This window comes from Lagenorhynchus albirostris, chromosome 1, assembly GCF_949774975.1.
Source record: "Lagenorhynchus albirostris chromosome 1, mLagAlb1.1, whole genome shotgun sequence".
Lineage (NCBI taxonomy): Eukaryota > Metazoa > Chordata > Mammalia > Artiodactyla > Delphinidae > Lagenorhynchus > Lagenorhynchus albirostris.
This window is the reverse complement of record NC_083095.1, coordinates 120,887,716-120,911,132: the sequence shown is the minus strand read 5'-3', so window position 1 is coordinate 120,911,132 and position 23,417 is coordinate 120,887,716. Positions and strand designations below refer to the sequence as shown.

The following is a 23,417-nucleotide window of genomic DNA, read 5'->3' as shown; positions in this document are numbered from 1 at the left end:
TATTTTGATATAATATCACTTGGGCCAGGGTAATTCTTACACACCACAGTATCACACCATTCTATAAACCTAAACCTACACTGTAATTCACCTCATTCATAAACATGAGATAACTTGACCTACTTTCTAATATATTCAGCTCCTTCTTGTCTGCTTTAACCTGCAGTGACCTTTTAAAAGTTGCTCTGATAATTTCCATTATATGAAAATGCATTTTTCATTTATGTCATCTTTGATTTTCCTCCCACAAACAAAATACTGTTTTCTCAATGGTCAGCCTACAAATGTCGTAGGAAAGAAGATGTACAAGACAGCTGTTACAAAATGTTCACTGCTGAATTGGGCTCAATGTTTGGTTTCTTGATGGGGGGATGAGGGTGGGCGGAGGAAGAAGAGGCAAAGAATGAGGCAATTTTGCCCAAGTCCACATAATACGGGATGATGGGTTTGGCGCTCTCTTTGTATATAACCTGTGACAAATTACAGAGCACAGCTTTTAAAAGTAACTATAATTTCATATCAAATAATATAATGCATCCACACATCCCAGTAATTCTCCAATCTCAAGTTACAAAGAAAAAAGGAGAAGAAATCCACTTCTACTCTCGTAGCTACCTTCCAACTACATCCACACTTGACCATCAACGGCCTCCCAGACCTGAGTTCCTTCCCTCTGACCAAGCCCTCTTTAAGTCCACTGTTGATAATCCTTTCGAGCAGGTCCTACTGTGTTTGAGAACTTCCTATGGCTCCCAAATGCCCAGAGCAAAGGTTTGCAAACTATGGCCCACAAAGAATGGCTTTTACATTTTTAAATGGTTGAAAAAAATTAAAAAACGAAAAATGAATTATACGTCATGACACATGAAAATTGTGAAACTCAAATTTCAGTGTCCATAAATCTACTTTTATTGGAACACTCATTTATTTATGAATTGTCTATGGCTGCTTTTTGCACTCCACCAGCAGAGTTGAGTAGTTCCAACAGAGATGGTAGCATAAAATATTTACAGCCTAGTCCTTTACTATAAATGATTGCCAACTCCTAACCTGGGGTGTAGAAGTCATAGCTCTTGGCCTGACAATGCAGGTCATGGAAACCTGGATTTAACCGACCTTCCTAAGCCTTTTTTTCTTTTATTTGAAGACATATAAATGAAGACTTTTTTTTTTTTTTTTAATTTTTGGCCATGCCGCATGGCCTGCGGGATCTTAGTTCCCTGACCGGGGATTGAACCCAGGCCAGGGTGGTGAAAGTGCCGAGTCCTGACCACTGAACCATCAGGGAATTCCCCCACAATAGCTTTTATTTTATTTATTTATTTATTCTGTTTGATGTGGACCATTTTTTAAAGTCTTTATTGAATTTGTTACAATATTGCTTTTGTTTTATGTTTTGGGTTTTTTGGCCATGAGGCATGTGGGATCTTAGCTCCCCCTGCGGATCAAACCCACACCCCCTGCATTGGAAGGCGAAGTCTTAACCACTGGACCGCCAGGGAAGTCCCTCCCCCCAATAGCTTTTAGCCACCTTTCTCTCTCTTCTTAAAAAGAGTCAGATCATACACATTTAACTTCCATGAGGTTAAAAAAGAAAAGTCATTTAAAAAGTACCCAAAGGTATTCTCCACAGTACTGTTTGTAATAGTAAAAGATGAGAAATACCCCAATGTCCACCAGTAAGGCAGGGTGAAAAAGTTCAACCCCATCCACACAATGACCGATGGGCAGCTGTGCCAAGGGGTGAATTTCATCACTATGACCACCACAGTACAAAAGCCAGGATAGATCAAATGAAAAAAACAAGGTGGAGGAAATGTGCGTTGCATACTATCATTTACCTCAGACGGGGGTGAGATATAAATATGAAAACATGCAACCATTTGATGATATATCTTCTTTTCAAGGGTGCAAGGAGAAACCCTATCTTTTTCAATTGCTACATATGGTGAGGGAATGGAAAGGGGACTGAGGCAAAAGCAAACACCTCTGAATATATAACCTTATGTTATGGATGAGACTTGGAAACCTTGACCGTGTTGTGCAAAATTATCTAAATTGAAATTGAAACTTCTTAAAAGCAAAAACTAAAATGAAACCAATGAACCTAACTATGTATCCAGTTGGTGGCACAATGACAGAGAAGAGCTATTCTAAATGTCTTTAAAACACTCTGTTGTGTATGTAGCATGAGGTAAAGCAGATGAAAAAACATAGCACTATTAGTGAACTGGAAATCTGGGTGGATGAAAGAATATAGATATAAAGTTGATAAAGCTAAGTAAAAACCCTGTATACCTGCATTTCACTTGGATGTATTAGTAAGAATTAATGAGTTTTATCTCTGTACACAAATATACACATATACACACATTCATCCATACCTGTTCCCTAGTTCAGCACTGAATGGATCCAGGAATAACAATAAATCCAGTAGTAATAAATATTCCTAGTTTCTACATTGTACCTTCTAAATACTTAAGGAAGCAGGGCTCCTTAGAGAAGCAGTGCATCCAAGTCTGGAGTACAAAATGGATAAGACAAACCAGTAACATTTTTGTCATACCAGAAAGAACACAAAAATACAAAAGTACAAGTTATGTCAAAAGGACTTGGTAATTAGTTTCCACTGGTCAAATATGGGACAAGATGAGTATCAAGAAGAATATTAAATTGAAACACATCAGTTACATTTATACTAAAGAAAGAAAAAAAACAAGCCAAGAAAAAACCCTCTGTTCACTTTTAGATGCTGCTGCTAGAGAACTCATTGCTTTGAAAATAAAGGCAAAGTATCAAGCATTTATCCTGACATTCCTACGTGAATGTCAGAGTAAACAAATAGTTGCGATTAAATTTCTATCTATCTACCTACCTACCTACCTACCTACCTACCTATTTTTTGGTCAAGCCACGCTGCTTACGAGATCTTAGTTCCCTGACCAGGGACTGAACCCGGGTCCCGGCAGTGAAAGTGCCAAGTCTTAACCACTAGACCGCCAGGGAATTCCCTAAATTTCTTTTTATAAAGTATTCTCGTATATAAACAAAGGAGGAAGGATAGAATTGGCATATCACTATTTTGCAATCACTAATGAATTAAAAGACATAGGCAATAGTAATCAATGACCAACCGTATCCCAAAAAGAGACCACCATTTACTATGTATCTCAATGAAAATACACAGCCTACCTATGATATAGTCTTGCCAAACAGAAAAAAGCCCATATATGAAGCTGACCAAAACTCGAGATTTAATAGAAAACTCGGGGAACAGAGGAACATGTTAAATGGCAACATGGGGAAGCAATCACCAAACTCCAGACTGTGGAAATTTTACAGCATAGTTTCTCAACCTCAGCACTAATGACATTTTGAGCCAGATAATCCTTTGTTGTGAGGGGCTGTCCTGTGTACTGTAGGTTATTTAGCAGCATCCTTGCCCTCTACCCACCAGATGTTAGTAGCGCCCCCCAGCCGTGACATCAAGAATTGTCTCTAGATGGTGCCAAATGAAGGCAGAAAAGGATCACGGCCACTGGAGAATCTCTGCTGTCAAGGACAAACAACATAGTTTCTTAAATAAATCACAAGGGGTGGGGCAGGGGTGGGGGGAGATGGAAGGGTAACCTATAAATTAAAAGGGGATTAGAAACATGTCAATCAATCGTAATGTATAAACCTTATTTGGATCCTGATTCAAAGAAATTTTTAAAAAAAGACAGTTGAGGCAATTTAAACATTAATTTGATATTTAATGATATTAAGGAAATATTAGTAATTTTCATGTTTTTGGTGTGATACAGTTTCATAGATTTGTTTTTAAGTCCTATCTTTTAGGGACATATACTGAAATACTGACAGGAAAAAAATAAAGTGGCAAAGACGTGCTTCGAAGTAACTGGTGAGAGACAGGAGGTATATGTCATGTTAGACCAGATAAGAATTAATCATCATTGAATGAGAGTGACGGGCACATAGTTCACTATACAGTTTCTCTTCACTTTTGGATAGGTTTGGAAGTTTCCATAATAAAAAGGTATGAGTAAATCAATCTGGCAGGCAATTCCGTTCCCATTCCCCTCAGTGAGCACATAAGCCCCAGAATGACCAGGGGAGGGATGTAAGAATTTACAGTTCCCTGGGCTTGTTCAGTTTCTAAATGCCTCTTGGGGTCCTATCTGGATGCTCAGAGTAATTCTATTGTTTACAACACGCCCTTAAACACAGGAGCCAACTACTTAGCTGCAAGCTCTTCCAATACTGGGAGAAAAGCCTGTGAGCTGTGTTGGACTGACCGGGCACTAGGATTCTGGTGTCTAAGGTGGCATCTTCCCAATGGATGTTCTAGAGCAAGTTAGCCTATGAAGGATTTTTGCCTTGAATGCTGAGTGCAAAGCTGGCCCCCACGTAAGGTGTCAAATTTTACGCATCCTGGAAGGAGCCCAAGCTCTGTGAGCTGCCCGGCCCACCTCAGACTTTCATTCTAGGTGAGAGAAAATAAATTTCTATCTTGTTTAACCCACCGCAGTTTATAGTCTTTTCCACTATGCGCAGCAAAACGTACACCAATTAACCCAGAAATAAATTCTCCTTTCTCTTGGAAGCCTACTCTACCCTACGAGAGATAGCTACTTCTTTCTCTGAACTGACTCTCTTTGCCTGCACATTTGTCACAGATGCCTCTTCATTTCGTTCTTCCCAGAAACCTGCAGCCCAAACATGACAATGTCATTACATGCTCCAGGGCCGATTTTTATTTCTGTCCTTCCTAGGTCAGCGTATTGAAAGCATTTCCTCTGAATGTAAGTTTCTGTGAACAGTGACCACCAGAGAGGACGAGAGCCTCACTCCACACAGCTTGTCCCCCAGGCCTGCGTTAAACTCTCCAAAGGGACAGCAAAAGGAACTGAGAATCCTGTGTGACCCAGATGCCTGGAGCCGAAAGTTGTCCTGCAGTGGACATTGAGTCATTCTTTACTCCTCAGAGGTAAACAAACGGAAGACTGATATAACATACTTGGGGAATGTTTAGAATCAGGTAGTAAAAAAGACTTCTTAAATGTCACTTATTTCCTTCTCTTGATGAAGGGGTGGGTTCTATCCCAGTCTTCTAGAAACTACGTTTCTAGGCATGGAATAAAACTTTGACCAAGATTTCAATTGTCCCAGCAGATTTTTTTCCCCAAAAACCACCTTCGCCCAAGTATCATTTGACTATACAACTGCGAAGATCAGTGATCTTTGTCTAATGGAACCAAAATTGTCTCATACAGATTACAACTCTGCTTAGCACTCTTTCCAACCCTGACAGTCAATCAATCGATAGAAAAATAACAAATTGCAAAGTCAGAGTTAATCACTGCAAGACGGTGGTAGGGTAATCTTGGACTGCGTATCACTATCTAATTTAAATGTGGAAATTCACCTTTGGTCATCACTGCAACAAGGTAAATTTTGACCGCCATCCATTCAGTCTCGATTTCACTAAGCTCAGATATCTCCTCTATAAATAAACGAGGCACAGCTCTAAAGACATCCCTTTCGTTCAATACTTATCTGGGGGCATAAATATAATAGGTCAAGATGTTTGGAGAATAAGCCTGCACTGAGTAGCCCATGTCAGTGCCATCACCTTGACCTAACAGAGGGAACAGGGAGGAACTCCATCCACAGCCACCGACACCTCAATGGGCTATGACATAGAAAGCAGACGACCAGCTCCGTGGTTGACGGTAGACAGACTGCTGGTTCCACTGATAAGGCTTCACCTGGGGTCTGCTTACTGAGGAAAAGCAAGCAGCCCAGAGAAGGGAGAATGCCAACACTGTGTGAGGGACCCAGCTGCCATCTATCTGGTCATTATCATAATAGTCATTCACTAAATACAGTTATACCAGAAGATTTATGAAGACCACGGCATTCTGAGAGAAAATAAAGTGTGTTCAAAGTACAACGTGATTGTCTCTCCAATCTTTCTAAAATAACTACCAAAACATACCTTATATTAAGACAATCAAGCGCACCTGACTCACAGATATATACTTGAGGCTCTAAGAAAACCCTTAGATCAACAACCCCTGTTGACAAAGCACACTTCCAGTTTACCAGCAGGATTGAGTATGAAGCCCTCTTTCTCACTCCAAATTCACAAAGAGAACGTTAAGTAGGGAAGCACATTCCCATTTCCAGTCATTCTGCATAAGGAGCCCCTGGCCACACAATGCACCCACAAGGGTTAGGCTGGAAAGTAAAGCAGAGCTGGTTTTCCTAGAGCAGCAGGATTTTCTGGAGGGAAGACAGAGGTTTGTTGAGGAAAGCATGCAAGACATCACAGAGACAAGTCTTTTCTAACCTATAAAACTATAGCTGGCACCATGCCCCTAGCCTGTGCCAGGACCTAAGAAGCACTTCCCAGTGGAGACCTTGGAGGTCTTTCATTCACAGTCTCAACTTCATGGTATACGAAATGTCAAGGGGAACATCTGTTCCATGGGGCTGATGTGAGGATTTCCACAGACACCAGGCCTCTAGTACCGAGGTGCCTAACACTTCAGCTCCTCATTAAATGGTGGCTAATGACAAAGCCCAGGCTACTGCCCGTTCAGAGACACCAGAGCCTGAAACTACTTTTCCAACAGCAGTAACAAACTTCTCCTGGCCATCAGCACCAGCTTAGAGGCAGGCGGCACACAGAGAGATCTGTTCTGGCTGAGGAGTGGGGGGTCTGTGTGAGTGAGATCTCCAAAAATAAAGTGGGTTCCCAGGAGGGATGGGAAGGCAGGGTCTTGGAAAGAAACTTGAGGCTGCATTCAAGACAGCTGGTGTCGTGTGAAAGGGAGAACCCACTCACACGTGCTCCGTGGAGGGGTCTAGGTATGAGGACGTCAGGTTTAGAGAGGAAGGAATATAACCCCACCACATAATCTGGCTGCCATGGGAACAGCAGCCACCTAATTATAACAGAGTAAAGGCTGCTTCTTGGTTTTAACATTCGGAATTGAGTTATAGGTAAATCATGGAAGGCCTTACTGTGAATAAAGAACAGAAGAGAATTATTACCAACTCCGAGCATATAAAATTCAAAGGTACAGCTGCCCAAAATGGAAAGGTTGGGTGGGGGAGGATGGCAGACAAGAAATAGTGCCTCTAGGAGACAGAATAAGAATAGAAGAGGCTGCATGTGTCATCCGAGGGTACAGAGGGAGGATTAAAAGCATGAATCAGACGTAGGGAGGAAGGGAGATGGGGATGGTCAGAGCGAGCTAATGGCGATCACAAGACACCAAAGAACTGCTTTTAAAACTGATAAAGGGAGAAATGGTGCTGTAAGCATAATATTTATACATGTGGAAATCACCAAAAAGGCAGCAGAAATGATCCACAGGGGGAAAAAAGTGGTTGCTTCTAAGAAGTAAGGCTAATAAGGGAAGGAAGAAAGAGCGTAAGATACTTGTTCCTTTCCACTAGAAGCTTCTCTGTAGCATTTTCTATTTTTAGCCATTTGTATGCATTACTTAATTTTTTATTTATTTATTTATTTTTGGTTAATGAAAGATCCTCTATAAGGTCATTGTTTAGATCACAGCAGTAGGATTTTTCTCAGCTTCTACTGGGCCTGATAGTGGTATGTGGAGAAGACTGCAGCTGGCCTCACAGTTTGTTTACTTTATTTTAATCTTAGTAAAGTCATGTTTAAACTCTACAAGTGCACAAGTCATTTTACAGTTCTGGAAAGCTGTCCAATTCCGGACAGCTTGTTGTAAACGGAATAGAAAGGCTTTGATGGTCATTTTAGATCTTCAGAATATGGGGCTTCACAGCTAAAAAAAAGAGTCATTTTTCAAGACACATATTCTATAGGCACAAGTATTCCAGAGCCTTTGAGTCCATGAAATCCAATCAATTCTTACACAGCAAAGGCTCAAATCTTGAGTTCTCCAGGAGGGCTTTTTAACTTTGAAAGAAATTAACTGATGAGCATAATTAGGCAAAAAGCTTAAGAAACAGCACATTCTACAACACCCATGGATTAAATTTAATTACGAAAAACAATCTGGAAATGGTTATTGTTGTTGTTCTGAAACATTTACCGAGTACAGACTGCAGAGGAAGGACCCCAGCACATGTCTGGAAACCCTGATCAGTGAGATGGTGCTAATTAGGACTCCCAGCCACTCAGGGAGCCCACAGTGGGTGGCAAGTGGCAATGCCTACAGTCCACAAGCAGAGTAACCCAGGGAATCCAGCTAATGGAGGATGGCAGGAAGACAAAAGTGCATAACAGATTACATTTTTAATGAAGAAAAGCAAGCACAGGAACAACTTATCTTTTCTGACATCATATAACATTTAAGTTACAGATACAGAGTAACAAATAGCTATGTAGATCCTGCCTTGAATGTTACAGATTCAATACCCTCCCTAAACAACACTGGGAACTAAAAATTCCCAGAGGGCCAAAAATAATGTTTTTCATTTAAAATCGGTTTTAAAATATTTTTCTTACCAGCCTGCAGGGAAAATGGAGATAAGTTCACATTATTGCATCTAGGATCAAATCTGGAATATACCATGAGTCATTAAGTTAAACACTAAACAAATCGTTTATCATATGCTCCCCTCCATCAGTCTCTCTCATCTCCCTCACATGCTTGCAATGCTTTAAAGCATCATGTTTATTCCTGAGAAGCATGGCTGTCTCACATTCTTAATTGCTCATCCCTACAACATCTCACCCAGTATGGTCCGGCCTTCTGAGAGGCTCAGAACGTGACTGATTGATTACATTGTTCATTTCTTAAAATTTTATTCAGACTTGGACTGGCCCAGATCCCTTAAAGCAATTCTACTTCCTCTAGTTTATGTCAAAATAAAAGTTCCTCGAGCATTTATTCATGACTTTAGGCACTTCCAGAAACGTCAACATTTCAGATCATCTCTCATATTCCTATACATTTAAGATAAATGTTTCTGTTGTTGTCATCACTGTTGTTTGATATAGCTTTTCCAAAAACAAACAAAAAGGCAGTGAAATAAATATCCCTAGGGTGGAAGCAACCCAACTGAGGCATACAAATCAGGCAGTAAACGGAGTGTTGGCAGCAAAGGCAACCATAAACAAGATGAAAAGACAGCCCTCTGAATGGGAGAAGATATTTGCAAATGAAGCAAGTGACAAAGGGTTAATCTCCAAAGTATGCAAGCAGCTCATGCAGCTCAATATCAAAACAACAAACAACCCAATCCAACAATGGGCAGAAGACCTAGATAGACATTTCTCCAAAGAAGATATACAGACTGCCAACAAACACATGAAAGAATGCTCAACATCATTAATCATTAGAGAAATGCAAATCAAAACTACAATGAGATATCATCTCACATCAGTCAGAATGGCCATCACCAAAAAATCTAGAAACAATAAATGCTGGAGAGGGTGTGGAGAAAAGGGAACCCTCTTACACTGTTGGTGGGAATGTAAATTGATACAGTCACTGTGGAGAACAGTACGGAGGTTCCTTAAAAAACTACAAATAGAACTACCATATGACCCAGCAATCCCACTACTGGGCATATACCCCGAGAAAACCATAATTCAAAAAGAGTCATGTACCACAATGTTCACTGCAGCTCTATTTACAATAGCCAGGACATGGAAGCAACCTAAGTGTCCATCCACAGATGAACAGATAAAGAAGATGTGGCACATATATACAATGGAATATTACTCAGCTGTAAAAAGAAATGAAATTGAGTTATTTGTAGTGAGGTGGATGGACCTAGAGTCTGTCATACAGAGTGAAGTAAGTCAGAAAGACAAAAACAAATACCGTATGCTAATACATATATATGGAATCTTAAAAAAAAAAAAAACGGTCATGAAGAACCTAGGGGCAGGACAGGAATAAAGACGCAGACCTACTAGAGAATGGACTTGAGGACATGGGGAGGGGAAAGGGTAAGCTGGGACAAAGTGAGAGAGTGGCATGGACATATATACACTAACAAATGTAAAATAGATAGCTAGTGGGAAGCAGCCGCATAGCACAGGGAGATCAGCTAGGTGCTCTGTGACCACCTAGAGGGGTGGGATAGGGAGGGTAGGAGGGAGACGCAAGAGGGAGGAGATATGGGGATATATGTATACATATAGCTGATTCACTTTGTTATACAGCAGAAACTAACACACCATTGTAAAGCAATTATACTCCAATAAAGATGTTTTTAAAAAAATACGTGGAAATATGAGTAAAGAGGAAATTATACTTTGGGAATACAATATGAAATTGTGTTAAAAAAAAAAAGTGTTGGGTTGACAGAAGGGAAAACAACTGCTAAGTCTGTCAAATTTCATTGAAGTTTCCCAGAAAATAGGAATGTTAGAACACAGAAAAGCCGGACATCACTGAGGGAGGAGTTCAAAAGGACTGAACCACCATGCTGCAATCAACAAAGACCATGGTTAACTTCACAGAACTTTTGAAGCAGGCAGGGTTAGGCAGGCATCTTAAACTATGTGGGACGGTTGGCTCCTCCTTCCTCACGGTATTTCACTGTCCTAATAATTCAGTCCATTATTGCCTCTGTCCTCTACCCATCCTACCCCTCCAACACATCCCCACACTCCAAGGAGAAGTAAACAGGAAGCATACTCATCCATTCTCTATAGACCCATGGCATAAGAATACACTTGGTATGCTGTTTTTGGATCTGAAATCTGAAATCTATGGGAAAGGTATACATCTGACGTGTTTTTGCTGTCCACTGTGTCTAGGCCCTTTAGCTAGACTGGCCCACCTAGTGCTGTCTGCAGATCCTCAAAAGACAACGTCCATGCCCAGACATCCAGAAGATTCCAGGGCAGGACAGCTCCTTTACTCTTTCCTATCCTGTATATATCTGATCCCACTGCCCTCAGCTCGTAACTCTCGACCATGTACTTGACCCCTACCCATCTCTGCACTCCTCACACTTGGCATTTCCAATTGTGTCCAGAGTTAGACATTCAGCCCTTCTCACCCCTAGCTCTCAGCATCCCCACATGGCAGACAGACACTAAGCTGCCAAACACCACCTGGCCAGAGGCTGACCACAGTGGTATGAAGGGAGGATTCTGTATGTTTTTATCAGACAGCTCAACACACTGTCAAGTTTCATTTTTACACTGACTGCAAGGTGGCTCACAGCTAAATTTAACGCTCACATGGATGAGCCATTTTTATTTGGGTTTTCCAGCATAACAATCCCTTGTCTTTTGTTTGACTTCTGACTTCTCTGTGTTCAACCATGCCAGCTGTCACAGCATTTTTTGGAAATAACCAATGTATAACTAGAGTATATTTTTCCGAAGCAGGAATGACACCGTTTTAGAGGTAGAGGAGCCCTTATCAGTCATGCACCCCAATATTTCCCAAACACCAGTCCCCAGGCCAGCGCTAGTTCATGGCTAACAGTTCAGTGGTCACCAGAGCAACAAGAGGAAGGAAATGAAGAGTTTTTCACAACGCTAAACACATACAATCGAAAGACAAATTCACGACATTCTTACATTTTTAGTACTGAAATGTTTCTTCTTACGTGAAATGATGTTAGTACACGGTAATTATTAGGCTGGCCAAAAAGTTCGTTCCGGTTTTTTCTGTAAGATGTTACGGAAAAACCGGAACGAACTTTTTGGCCAAACTTTTTTTAAAAAAAATCTTTATGAAAAATCCTAAACACAAAATAGAGAGATTACCATATAAATAGAGAACTCTCATGCACTATCCAGCTTCAACAATTACCAACTTTGTTTACGTACAGCCCAAAATATCTAGTAAAATACTGGTCCTAAATGTTTTATCTCTATTCCACAAAACCTGAAAGTGTGGGAATGACATGGCTGGGCCAACCTCTTACATTTTACAGATAAGGACTTGGAGACTGGCAGAGATTAACCTGTCCCCACTTGCACAGCTGGTCAAGAACAGAACTGATACGTCTGGTGCGCCATGATATGGTTTTGGAGGGTAGGAGCATGAACCAATTCTTTTTAACCTGTCAGACTTTAACTGAGGCACAGCCAAGACCTGCAGAAGAGTGCCTTTTGTCTCTGCCCAGAGCACTTCACACACACTACTTGGGTGCAGGCAGCCACAACCAGGACAACCAGACGGGGCAAACCAATAATCTGTAACCAAAGTTTACTTCATCTCACGCGTTAGCAATTGTGTATCATCCCTGGAAGAGCTCCAGGAACTACCAAATGGTTTTAGGACAAAGATTACTGGAAGTTTCTACATTAATTCCTCATCTAGCACTTCCCTCCCCACCCCAAAAATTATGAGGCAAACATATGGAATGAATGAGAATTCACGCAATAAGGTAAAAAACAGCTACTCATCCCCTCTTCTAGGCCCTCCCCTCCCTCCCCCACCAAACGACCAGGTGGAAAAAATCACACAGCAATGGAGGTAATAACACCAGGCAGCCACACTCCTGTCTCACAGAACTGTGGTAAAAAAATCAAACAAGACAGTGTGAAGTGACAATGTTTTAACGCTCTGTAAAATTTACCAATGCAAGAGGGTGGCCAATGGATAATAACGTTTTTTTTTAAAGGACTCACCTAAATTCTCAGTTTATGTAGAGTCGATTTCCCTGAAGATATCCTGAAGCATCTGAGAAGACTTCAGCAGCGATACCTATAACAATAATAAAAATCATCAGAATCAAGTAATGTTACACACATCAGTTTTCAAAAAAAAAATCTCAATCTATACGTTTGGTCATTTCCCTCACACTAAGCGTGAAAGGAAATAACTCAGGAAACAATGAATTTCCGCTGCAACACATGGGCTGGGAATTTTCTTCACCAACAGGGAATTGAGGTCCCAAGACACTTATTTTGAAAACCAAAATTATGTTACAGTTGAAGCAAAACCACATTATTCTCTTCCCTGTGATAGGAATGCTTAAAGGCTTTGAATTTAAACAAAGCTGAAATATATACATCCTCCTTCCTGCCCCCACCTATATTTAAAACAAAAATCACTGGCACTGCACTCTGATTCTTTCTAAAAATCAGCATCCATGAGCTCTTGCCTTATTCACTTTTTTCCTCCTTAGTTGCTATAACCCATCAGTGAAGTGGTCCCTTCTTGTTTCAACTGTTCCCATCTCGTTCACAGTTTTCTGAGGCACTGATAACTAAGCATTTAGCAGCTTATTCGTGAAAACCCAATTTGAAGCAGAGAAGCACCATAATTGTAGAAGCAAACAAAATGGGCCAGCCACAACTAAACAATGGTCTGACTAACAACATATATATGAACCAATGAAACAATAAACACACAGCTATAGAACCAAGTATTCATAGGAAACAGACCAAGTACATGTAATCTAATCTGGGTAGGTATGTGAGACTAGTTAATAAATGATGATGGTTAGCTATTTAGGAGGAGGGGAAAATCTAGCACTCTCTCTCTACTTAAAGAGAATAAACTCAAAATAGAATCAATTGAGTACTAGAAAAATATACAGATGAATAGTTTTATAATACAGAAATAGGAAAGGCCTTTTTAAACATGACATCAAAATGTGAAACTCCAGGACTGAGACATTTGGCTGACAACATTTTTAAAATCTCAAATACACGAAAGGCAAAAACAAATCAAAAATAAAAACAAAGAACAAACAAATCTAGAAACTTTGGTCAAAAGATAAAATAAGAAACTAAGTAGAATATTCATACAAGAGACATATGAAAGGTTGCTATCCTTATGCGAAAATGTCTTAAAAGTGAGTAAGGGGCTTCCCTGATGGTGCAGTGGTTGAGAGTCCGCCTGCCGATGCAGGGGACACGGGTTCGTGCCCCGGTCCGGGAAGATCCCACATGCCGCGGAGCGGCTGGGCCCGTGAGCCACGGCCGCTGAGCCTGCGCATCCAGAGCCTGTGCTCCGCAATGGGAGAGGCCACAACAGTGAGAGGCCCGTGTACCACAAAAAAAAAAAAAAAAAAAGTGAGTAAGGAAATTAATACTCCACCTCAAAATGGACAAAGCAAATTAATGAACTTCCCACGAGAATAGAATAGTAATAAACATATGAAAAGATACTCAACTATACTAACAATGGAAAAATACAACTTTAGAAAACCTAGCTCTTATTTTTTACCTATCAGGTTGGTAACAATGCCCAGACTGACAGTAGCTGTTGTTATGGGCCTAGCTCGTGATGTAGCCTCTTTGGCAACTATGTCAGCATGTAAAATGCCACACACTGTGATACAGCAATCCTTCTCTAAGAATTTACTCAAAGTAGATTATTGTGAAAGTGGAAAAATGGATAGACATAGCATGTTTATAATCATTGGGGGCAGGGAGTGGGGAGTAAATACTCTAAAGGTCCACAAATAGATGAGGTCAAGTAAACAAGTTTTTATTAATATTTACTGATATGAGAATATCATACCAGTGAGTAAAACAGGTAAATGAATAAAACAGGTAAATGACCTGTTTTACCTGTGAATAAAACAGGTAAATGACCACACAAAGTATGATATCATTTCTGCGTGTGCACGTCTGTTGCTGGATGTCCTTATACATGCCTAGAAGGATGTTTGTTAAGATAGTTATGGCTGCCCCTGGCTATCCAAATTTTTAAAAATTTTTTGCTTTTTTTGTACTGTTTGAATTTCATATAACGAGCATGAATTATTTTTCCAAAGAACACAGTGGAGCTGCTTTTTAATCCCATGCTGGAGTGTAAAGTAACACACTGCATGGATTTCTACTTCCCTTCTGTCACCTTCTCTCTCCTCCTTTAGTGACATTTGTGTCACACGTGTGCTCGCTGTGAACACTGATTAGAGAGGTCCCTTCCTCCTCTCTGGTTCCTGTTCATTCCTGAGGGCCCCTTCGTCCTTGCCTTTAAGTTCCTAAGACACACCTGTATCCTTATTATAAATCTCTTTTTTTTTTACTTAAGCTAGCTCAAGTGAGTTTGTTATTTGTGACCAAAGGCACACCATGTAATACAGTGTTGCTTTTTATTTTCCACCTTCTCAATCATCCCACTCCATCTGAAAACACAACAGTAAATCTTGTAATCACATGAATGAAGATTTATCGTATACAATGTCATGTATTATTTATGACCTACAGCGAAGGAACTGAAGCAAGTAGCTCAGAACTAGTACAACGAGGGCAAAAATAGGACTTCAAGAGGCAGGGGGGTTTGTTCCTGACTTATATGAGAACTGATGAAAAGGCTATTTGAATAAGAATAAAAACAAAAGGGACATATTTGTCCAGATGGGCCACTTCTATGGTAAAAATAGTCTCCATTATCATGTTTTAACCACTTTGCAGATTTATTTTTATTGGGTTATATTTCTATATGAAGAGCTTTTTTTATTCTACTTAAGACTTGAAAATATCGAAATGTATTCCCATAATGGGCCCATTATGTTCAATTTATCTCCAGCAAACAAATTTACTTTTCTCCTTGCCCTATTTTTAAAGGTTCAGAAGTTCCATATTAATACACGAATCCTCATAATACCATAATTACAAACCTGGCTACAAAGCCACAAATATACAAATCCCTTTTAGAGGTGTGTTGGATGTCAAATACAAATCTAATTAATCTCCCTTCATCTCCTGAAGGCTCCTTCTCCGCCCAAAAAATTTCCCTAGAAGGTAGAAAGAGGACAAAAACCACTATCCAGTTTTAAAGATGAACAATCTAAGACCTAACTAAGTATCTGTGCCTCCAGGGCATAACTCAAACCCACAGGCCACCCAGTGCCAGCTGCTGGCCTCTGTTCTGAGCCCTCCTCAGGGCACGGGCACCTTTCTAAATAGATAGAAAGGGGAGCCAGGTAAATCCACATTTGAGGCTGAGATGCATTAGGATTTATGACACCGAAATCTGCATTAAGGGAAGCAACAGCACAGTGGTTTAAAGTAAAGTGACTGATCCTGGTTCTGTCATTTATTAGCTGTTTGGCTTCGGTGTGCCTCAGTTTCTTCCTCTGTAGTAATGCCCAGAATAAGGGCCGTTGTGAGGACTAAAGGTTGTAATACATCTAAAGCAATGAGTAACGCTCAAGAGTCAAACATGGTCTTGCTTGAGCTCCAGCTCAGCAGGAGCTGTGATGGTAACTGCCCCCAGGTAGAAACTCATAGCTGCCTGATCAGAGAGCAAGGTCCCTAGAGAACCCTGGAACAGAATATGTCTCTATGTAGGACACTTACCTATTCAAAATGCTTATTTTGAATAAGACATGAATAAGACCCTTCCAATTAAATAGCAACTTATTTTAAAAGTACCAGGAGCCTGTTATTTCAAGGAACATTGCCTTCAAGCAGCCTCCTCCTATGATAAATCACTTGGCAGCTCCCACGTTCTACTTCTTCTGGAGTATTTTGAGAGGCATATGTAGATGTGACCAAAAACCAGCAAAAGCTGCTGGCTCAAATGCTTGCCACCAATAGCAGGACTTCACTGTTTTTGCATCCTGGACCACTTCCTACTTCCTTGAGGAAGCTTACACACACCTCTCCAAGTTCCAGTTCACTTGTCACCAGAGCAGAGATAGGAATACTTAGATAATTCAGCTGGAGAAATGAAATTAAAATGGATGGGTGAAGTTCCTAACACAGTGCCTGGAGCCCAGTAAGTGTCCAGTAAATGGTACATCTTTAATTGATTATCATCTGAACAGCATTAAAGAAGCAAAACACATTAAGTAATCTGAGAGAGAGACTCTACACGGCAATTTTTCACCATGAGAGTTTTACGGACCCTTTGTTTTCCACGTCTCCCTTGACACGAAATCCCCACAGGAAGGCGGGGCCACGTTGGAGGGGATGTAAGGAGGCAAGGGGATCTCAAGCCATGAAGGGCCTGCACAATGCATATGGCTGAAATCGTACTATGTGGTCAGACCCCAAGCAGCCAAGAACACATCTGTCCTAAGATTTCATTAAAAGATGGATAACAGGGCTTCCCTGGTGGCGCAGTGGTTGAGAGTCCGCCTGCTGATGCAGCGGACGCAGGTTCGTGCCCCGGTCTGGGAACGAACATCCCACATGCCGCGGAGCGGCTGGGCCCGTGAGCCATGGCCGCTGAGCCTGCGCGTCCGAAGCCTGTGCTCCGCAACGGGAGAGACCACAACAGTAAGAGGCCCGCGTACCGCAAAAAAAAAAAAAAAAAAAAAGATGGATAACAGTGTAACCTGACACTCAAACTTTGTCCGGTACCATCTACACGAGCATAAACAACAGAAGATGGGCCTGTATGGGCAACCATCCGAAGTGCTTTAATAAGGTAAGACCAAACAAAGCAGCAGGAAATCCACTAGATTTTAGCCAAACATGAGCAGAATATACTACTCTTACCTTGAAGTCATCACTAACATTTGACACATTTATTACTAATAGTTCAAAAACAAAATCCAAGAAGAAAGAAACCAAGTAATTTTTCAGTAGCCATAAAATAGAGACAGGCAGAGCCAAAGAGAGAAAAGAGGACGAATTGTGAAAACAAAATTCTTCCAGCTTCTACCACTTGGCAAGGATTATTCTTTTCTTCTCTGAAACCCCGAGAACATTTTCACTGAAAGCACAGCTCAATGATTAGAGTCCAGCTCTACTGTGTCAGAAGGTATCTGCCTCCAGGGGGAAATGTCCAATTCTCTTTTCATGGCTTCCCCTGGCTGACTTTCCGCTAAAGGCTGGGTCCTGGGGTCAAAGGAAACTCAGTAAAGCCAAGCTATAAGCACCAATGCCCAAGGCCTTCAGAGATGAGGAATGATACATGGCCTTCTCCTCTGCAGGCAGAAAGGCTCCAGAAATCCCTCTGTATGCCTCTAAAAGCAGCATTCCAGCAAACTAGAAACTAAGAGGTGTTACATGCAAAAAAAAAAGTTCTTAATATAAATGTGTGAAATGCTGGTTTAAACCAAATTAAGGAGTTCTGCTAATGCAGAACAATTTGGACACTTTAATGTGCTAATGTGGATTATAAATAAGTGGCCCCAACCTTATTTGTACACAGATCCCTTTACCTTTGTGGTCTACGTCTTGGTACAAGTGCCCAGGCAACAGTTTGGAAAATAATGTTAAAATTAGTTCTTTTATGCAAATGACTATTGAAGGCTCACTCTGCCCCACCACACGGGCAATGACATGACCAGGCACCACTCCTCTAAAGGTCAGTTCACAGTGCAAACGATATTAATGCAAAGTAGTGAGAAACTCGTGTTTACTAGGAGGGCTAGGGAAGTGCTCTAATTACACTGCTTTACCTCCTTCAGTCTTTAGATGCTTTTCACAACTGGACAACTTGAGAGATGCCCTGAATTCCCTGTGGTTCTACAATTCACTGTTCCCCTTCTCTCACTTATATGTATGTGTCTTTATGTAAAAGTATCAATAAAACTAAATTAGTAACGCGAGTAGCTAGAATGTAAGCTTCACAACAAAAGGGACTCTCCTTGGTCCATAGCTATTCCCCCAGCCCTTGAACAGTGCAGGTACAAGGATGTCCCACAAACATTTGACTATCTGAATAAAGTAATGAATAAATAAGCTTACATAAGTGTATCATTAACTCATTTTACAAACTGGCCAAAAGATACACTCTACAGCTTTATGTTAAACTGACTTTGAAATGCTCACTCTCAAACAATTTCCTATTTCTTTTTTCTCAAAAAGTGTGTTTTGCCCATTTTATTCCCACGATTATCTCCCATCCTTTGCAAACGCCCCCCCACACACACCTAAAAAGGGATATTTTTCCTTTGAATTTCGGGTTAGAAGAAACTTCAATATTATGAACTTAATGTTTAAAATAACCCTGAGATGTTGCAACATCTTCAAATGAACACACAAAAATTTAAACGGGGCTTCCCTGATGTCACAGTGGTTGAGAGTCCGTCTGACGATGCAGGCGACATGGGTTCATGCCCCGGTCTAGAAAGATCCCACACGACGCGGAGCGGCTGGGCCCATGAGCCGTGGCCGCTGGGCCTGCGCATCCGGAGCCTGTGCTCCGCAACGGGAGAAGCCACAACAGTGAGAGGCCCGCGTACCGCATTAAAAAAAAAAAAAAAAAAAAAAATTTAAACGTTTTCGCTAAACCCAATTCACTATGACAAAATAAGACAAGGCCTTTTAAAAAAGCTTTAACAACTGTGTTTTTTTTTTGAGGGGACGAAGAGGAAAGAGCAGGAAAGGAGTGTTTCAGTTCCTCCTTGGTCATTCACAAAATTATTGGTAAACTGAGAGACTTCCGGGAAGATGGCGGAAGAGTAAGACGCGGAGATCACCTTCCTCCCCACAGATACACCAGAAATACATCTACGCGTGGAACAACTCCTACGGAGCACCTACTGAACGCTGGCAGAAGACCTCAGACCTCCCAAAAGGCAAGGAACCCCCCACGTACCTGGTTAGGGCAAAAGAAAAAACTAAACACAGACAAAAGGATAGGGACGGGTCCTGCACCAGCGGGAGAGAGCTGTGAAGGAGGAAAAGTGTCCACACACTAGGAAGCCCCTTCGCGGGCGGAGACTTCGGGAGGCGGAGTGGGGGAGCTTGGGAGCCGCGGAGGAGAGCACAGCAACAGGGGTGCGGAGAACAAAGCGGAGAGATTCCAGCGCAGAGGATCGGGCCGAGCAGCACTCACCAGCCGAGAGGCTTGTCTGCTCGCCCGCCGGGGCGGGCGGGGCTGGGAGCTGAGGCTCCGGCTTCAGTCAGAGCGCCGGGAGAGGACTGAGGTTGGCAGCGTGAACACAGCCTGCAGGGCGTTAGTGCACCTGCTGGCCGGGAGGGAGTCTGGGGAAAAGTCTGGACCTGCCGAAGAGGCAAGAGACTTTTTCTTCCCTCTTTGTTTCCTGGTACACGAGGAAAGGGGATTAAGAACGCTGCTTAAGAGAGCTCCAGAGACGGGCGCGAGCCGCGGCTAAAAGTGCGGAGCCCAGAGACAGACATGAGACGCTAAGGCCGCTGCTGCCGCCACCAAGAAGCCTGTGTGCGAACACAGGTCACTATCCACACCCCCTTCCGCGAAGCCTGTGCAGACCGCCACTGCCAGGGTCCCGGGATCCAGGGACAACTCCCCCGGGAGAACGCACGGCGCTCCTCAGGCTAGCAACGTCACTCCGGCCTCTGCCGCCGCAGGCCTGCCCCACACTCCGTGACCCCCCCCACCCCCCCACCCCCCCCACCCCCCCACCCCCCCACCCCCCCCACCCCCCACCCCCCCCACCCCCCACCCCCCCCCACCCCCCCACCCCCCCACCCCCCCCACCCCCCCACCCCCCCCACCCCCGGCCTGAGTGAGCCAGAGCCTCCGAATCAGCGGCTCTTTTAACCCCGTCCTGTCTGAGCAAAGAACAGACGCCCTCCAGCGACCTACACGCACAGGCGGGGCCAAATCCAAAGCTGAGCCCCTGGGAACTGAGAGAAAAAAGAAGAGAAAGGGAAATCTCTCCCAGCAGCCTCAGACAATCAACCTGATGTACCCTGCATCTGTGGAATACATGAATAGACAATGAATCATCCGAAATTAAGGAGCCCTGTGGATGAAATGAAAGGCTCTTGGTGCTGCAGCCAGGAGTCAGTGCTGTGCCTCTGAGGTGGAAGAGCCAACTTCAGGACATTGGTCCACAAGAGGCCTCCCAGCTGCACATAATATCAAACGGCAAAAATCTCCCAGAGATCTCCATCTCAATGCCAGCACCCAGCTTCACTCAATGACCAGCAAGCTACAGTGCTGGACATCCTATGCCAAACAACTAGCAAGACAGGAACACAACCCCACCCTTTAGCAGAGAGGCTACCCAAAATCATAACAAGTCCACAGACACCCCAAAACACACCACCAGACGTGGACCTGCCCACCAGAAAGACAAGATCCAGCCTCATCCACCAGAACACAGGCACTAGTACCCTCCACCAGGAAGCCTACACAACCCACTGAACCAACCTTAGCCACTGGGGACAGACACAAAAAACAACAGGAACTACGAACCTTCAGCCTGCAAAAAGGAGACCCCAAACACAGTAAGATAAGCAAAATGAGAAGACAGAAAAACACACAGCAGATGAAGGAGCAAGATAAAAACCCACCAGACCTAACAAATGAAGAGGAAATAGGCAGTCTACCTGAAAAAGAATTCAGAATAATGATAGTAAAGATGATCCAAAATCTTGGAACTAGAATAGACAAAATGCAAGAATCAGTTAACAAGGACCTAGAAGAACTAAAGATGAAACAAACAATGATGAACAACAAAATAAATGAAATGAAAAATACTCTAGATGGGATCAATAGCAGAATAACTGAGGCAGAAGAATGGATAAGTGACCTGGAAGATAAAATAGTGGAAATAACTACTGCAGAGCAGAATAAAGAAAAAAGAATGAAAAGAACTGAGGACAGTCTCAGAGACCTCTGGGACAACATTAAACGCACCAACATTCGAATTATAGGAGTTCCAGAAGAAGAAGAGAAAAAGAAAGGGACTGAGAAAATATTTGAAGAGATTATAGTTGAAAACTTCCCTAATATGGGAAAGGAAATAGTTAATCAAGTCCAGGAAGCACAGAGAGTCCCATACAGGATAAATCCAAGGAGAAATACGCCAAGACACATATTAATCAAACTGTCAAAAATTAAATACAAAGAAAACATATTAAAAGCAGCAAGGGAAAAACAACAAATAACACACAAGGGAATCCCCATAAGGTTAACAGCTGATCTTTCAGCAGAAACTCTGCAAGCCAGAAGGGAGTGGCAGGACATATTGAAAGTGTTGAAGGAGAAAAACCTGCAACCAAGATTACTCTACCCAGCAAGGATCTCATTCAGATTTGATGGAGAAATTAAAACCTTCACAGACAAGCAAAAGCTGAGAGAGTTCAGCACCACCAAACCAGCTCTACAACAACTGCTAAAGGAACTTCTCTAGGCAAGAAACACAAAAGAAGGAAAAGACCTACAATAACAAACCCAAAACAATTAAGAAAATGGGAATGGGAACACACATATCGATAATTACCTTAAATGTAAATGGACTAAATGTTCCCACCAAAAGACACAGATTGGCTGAATGGATACAAAAACAAGACGCATATATTTGCTGTCTACAAGAGACCCAGTTCAGACCTAGAGACACATACAGACTGAAAGTAAGGGGATGGAAAAAGGTATTTCATGCAAATGGAAACCAAAAGAAAGCTGGAGTAGCAATTCTCATATCAGACAAAATAGACTTTAAAACAAAGACTATTAGAAGAGACAAAGAAGGACACTACATAATGATCAAGGGATCGATCCAAGAAGAAGATATAACAATTGTAAATATTTATGCACCCAACATAGGAGCACCTCAATACATAAGGCAAATACTGACAGCCATAAAAGGGGAAATCGACAGTAACACATTCATAGTAGGGGACTTTAACACCCCACTTTCACCAATGGACAGCTCATCCAAAATGAAAATAAATAAGGAAACACAAGCTTTAAATGATACATTAAACGAGATGGACTTAATTGATATTTATAAGACATTCCATCCAAAAACAACAGAATACACATTTTTCTCAAGTGCTCATGGAACATTCTGCAGGACAGATCATATCTTGGGTCACAAATCAAGCCTTGGTAAATTTAAGAAAATTGAAATTATATCAAGTATCTTTTCCGACCACAACGCTATGAGACTAGATATCAATTACAGGAAAAGGTCTGTAAAAAATACAAATACATGGAGGCTAAACAATACACTACTTAATAACTAAGTGATCACTGAAGAAATCAAAGAGGAAATCAAAAAATACCTAGAAACAAATGACAATGGAGACACGACGACTCAAAATCTATGGGATGCAGCAAAAGGAGTTCTAAGAGGGAAGTTTATAGCAATACAATCCTACCTTAAGAAACAGGAAACATCTCGAATAAACAACCTAACCTTGCACCTAAAGCAATTAGAGAAAGAAGAACAAAAGAACCCCAAAGTTAGCAGAAGGAAAGAAATCATAAAAATCACATCAGAAATAAATGAAAAAGAAATGAAGGAAACGACAGCAAAGATCAATAAAACTAAAAGCTGGTTCTTTGAAAGGATAAACAAAATTGATAAACCATTAGCCAGACTCATCAAGAAAAAAAGGGAGAAGACTCAAATCAATAGAATTAGAAATGAAAAAGGAGAAGTAACAACTGACACTGCAGAAATACAAAAGATCATGAGAGATTACTACAAGCAACTCTACGCCAATAAAATGGACAACCTGGAAGAAATGGACACATTCTTAGAAAGGCACAACCTGCCAAGACTGAATCAGGAAGAAATAGAAAATATGAACAGACCAATCACAAGCACTGAAATTGAAACTGTGATTAAAAATCTTCCAA

General features: G+C 41.7%; 1 protein-coding gene across 6 annotated transcripts in view; it reads right to left on the bottom strand.

Moving 5' to 3' along the window:
* Positions 1–23,417, bottom strand: part of TLN2 (talin 2) — a 448,850-nt gene that overhangs the window by 246,798 nt on the left and 178,635 nt on the right. For all 6 annotated transcript variants that reach the window (XM_060151222.1, XM_060151260.1, XM_060151243.1 and 3 more), the window contains exon 3: positions 12,611–12,686. The gene's annotated coding sequence lies outside the window, so the exon portion shown is untranslated. The remainder of the gene's footprint in view (positions 1–12,610; positions 12,687–23,417) is intronic.